Source organism: Lepidothrix coronata, unplaced genomic scaffold, assembly GCF_001604755.1.
Source record: "Lepidothrix coronata isolate B3197 unplaced genomic scaffold, Lepidothrix_coronata-1.0 Scaffold84, whole genome shotgun sequence".
NCBI classification, from domain to species: Eukaryota; Metazoa; Chordata; class Aves; order Passeriformes; family Pipridae; genus Lepidothrix; species Lepidothrix coronata.
In genome coordinates, this window is record NW_016690264.1 from 1 (window position 1) to 2,487 (window position 2,487).

General features: G+C 48.8%; 1 long non-coding RNA gene across 1 annotated transcript; it reads left to right on the top strand.

Annotated features, from left to right (window-relative positions):
• The first annotated feature begins 267 nt into the window (after positions 1-267).
• LOC108500038 lies at positions 268-2,053 on the top strand. The gene is made up of 3 exons (XR_001875743.1): positions 268-381; positions 913-988; positions 1,808-2,053. It is a non-coding gene; the product is annotated as an uncharacterized LOC108500038 (long non-coding RNA).
• Positions 2,054-2,487: the final 434 nt, after the last annotated feature.

The window sequence follows — 2,487 nt, forward strand, 5'->3', positions numbered from 1 at the left end:
AAGCAGCTAACCCCAGCCTGCTGTGCTCCAGCGAGTGACATACTGCCTGGTGACCTAAAAATTGAGACCCTCAGACTGGTCTGCCTTAGTTGTAAGACTTTGGAGACCACTAAAGCAATCTCTGTATTGCTTAACTCCTGCTGGAGCTGCATAGAGCGGGAATTAGGACTGTGCTTTGTTAACAACTGGTTTAATGGTTAGAGTTTCTTCTCTGTGCTTTGGCTGGTGATCAGGCTGTGCTATTGTGGAAGGCTTTCTGCTTCACTGACCATGTGATATTTTCAATATCTAGGTACTACACGAGTGTGTGAGAATATTGCAAGCCATCTGTTGAACTATGGACGCCGTATCCCTCTGGAGGAGTGGGATGCCAGGATTTCTGTAAGTATCCATTTGTGTTGGCTGGGGTACCTGAGCATGGTTAGTGTCAGCATTTTCTGGCCTTAGTTTGCTGGAGTAACGTGTGGCTTATTTATCCCTTAAACTGCCTGGAGTCCAGGTGGTTATCCCACTGACACTGATATAGATGTCCGAATCTCTGGCATAGACTCATTGTATCCTCTGTCTGTGTGGACATCCCAGAAAGAGGGCATACATGTGTTTCAAGCAGCACAACTTGAAATCCCTTTAATATTTCCCCTAGAGGTGTCCAACACCTAGTTTGTGTAGTTCTGCAGCCAATGTTTCCCTTCGAAGGCTTCAGATTTTGGACTACCTCGTCTTCTGTACCTTCAGAAGAATGTGCTGTGTGTGACATTGGCCATCCTCGCAGGCAGAGCTGGGCAGTTGGTCCCCAAGAGTCTGAGTGTATCTTTTTAATGATCTTGATATGTAATGGCAACAGTAACTTGCAACTTTGAGAAGTGCAGATGTGCTGGAAGAGTCATTAATTGCTTCTTTGATATTTGTTAGGCTGTTGATGCAAGAATGGTGAGAGATGTCTGCAGTAAATACATTTATGACAAATGCCCGGCAATTGCAGCAGTGGGTAAGTAGTGTGAGGCAATTAGTACTCGCTTAAAAAACAGGACGGGGCCAAGAGCTGAGTGGAAGTGAGTTGCAGGCATCGTGTGTCTGCCCTGACCTCCTTAACCACTCTGGTTCTTTTCTGGTATCCTCCTGCCTGTGCACATGGGGTGTGCGAAGGCACGTTTTCCAGGAGATCAGACCTGCAGGTGATGGAGACACAGTGGCAGGGAGCTGCTGGCTGTCCTCCCACCTCTCCTTGCTGTGGAGCTGTGACTAAGGCTGGGAGTCCTGTAGCTGGGTGCGGGCCCAGCACGTCTGCCAGGTGTCCTTACCCTGGGGTCAGGGTGGTTTATGTAAGGGAAGTGAAGGGACCTGATTCTCCTGTGCTGCTCTGGCATGTCTGTCTGGCCAAGGACAAATTCCTTTCGGAAAACCTGCCTAAGCAGCTCAGCTCCGCTCTGCTGCCTCCTTCCTGTGTGTTGTGAATTCCCCTCCTCCAGGCAGCTGTTTCCTCTGGCCTTCAAAGTGGAGCAGCTTGGAAAGGGAGAGTTTATGAACAGGAAGTTGGAATGACTTGGTGGCTCCCTGTATTGCAAACCTGTATGTGGAGCTGTACTGAGCATTGTTGAGCAGTGTGAGAAAATAGCTTGTTCTGTCAGGAGATAGTATCTCCTGGTTTTCCTGATGCAGGTTTGAGCTGTGGTTGCCTGGTTTTGTGCAAAACTGCTCTGGATTGTGAGCACGGTCTGCTCTGCTACCATCTGCTTTAAGACCATGAGAAACTGCATGGGGATTTTAACTATGTCTCCAGTGACTAACTCTTTTTCTGTTCACTCAGGTCCCATTGAACAGCTCTTGGATTACAACCGTCTCCGCAGTGCCATGTACTGGATCCGTCTCTAGGATGTGTGCCTGCAGGTTGGAAGGAGTGAAGCTGTGGACTGTGACAGGTTCCTTCTGCCACTGAATGCCTTGTGCACCACGGGCAGGCTGAGTCCATTCAAAGCAGCTGTCTTCTCGGTGTTAAATGTATAAAAATAAAAACATCCCGTGTGGAGTTGGTTCTGCTGGGATTCAAGTGTTTCTTGCTGGGTTGTGTATGTAGACATTGTTAGTCTTGCCAAACTGGGGAGATACTGGACCAATCAGTCTTCATTTGTCAGGGCTCATGCTAGAATCTTGCCTATGTGTCTGTCATTAGCCCTGCCTTCTCTGTCCTGAGCTGGCAGTATCATTTAGAGGTTTTGTCTCTAGGCTGGTTGAATGAAATCTTTCCACTGGGATGAGGCTGCCAGGGTACCTCAAGCTATGCCCAGTGTGCCCTTCTGTGCAAGGAGCAGCCTGGTCAAACTGGAGCTGTAGCTGTGCTGTTTGTGCTGACCTAAGAGTAGAGGGCACTGTCTGGGGGAACCTCTGCACTTTCCTGCTCACCAAGGAGATCAGAATGCATCTATGGAAGGTGGGTCCTTGTCCTGTCCCTGGGCTGTGGTGTTAGTATTGACCCTCGTGTTGAAATGA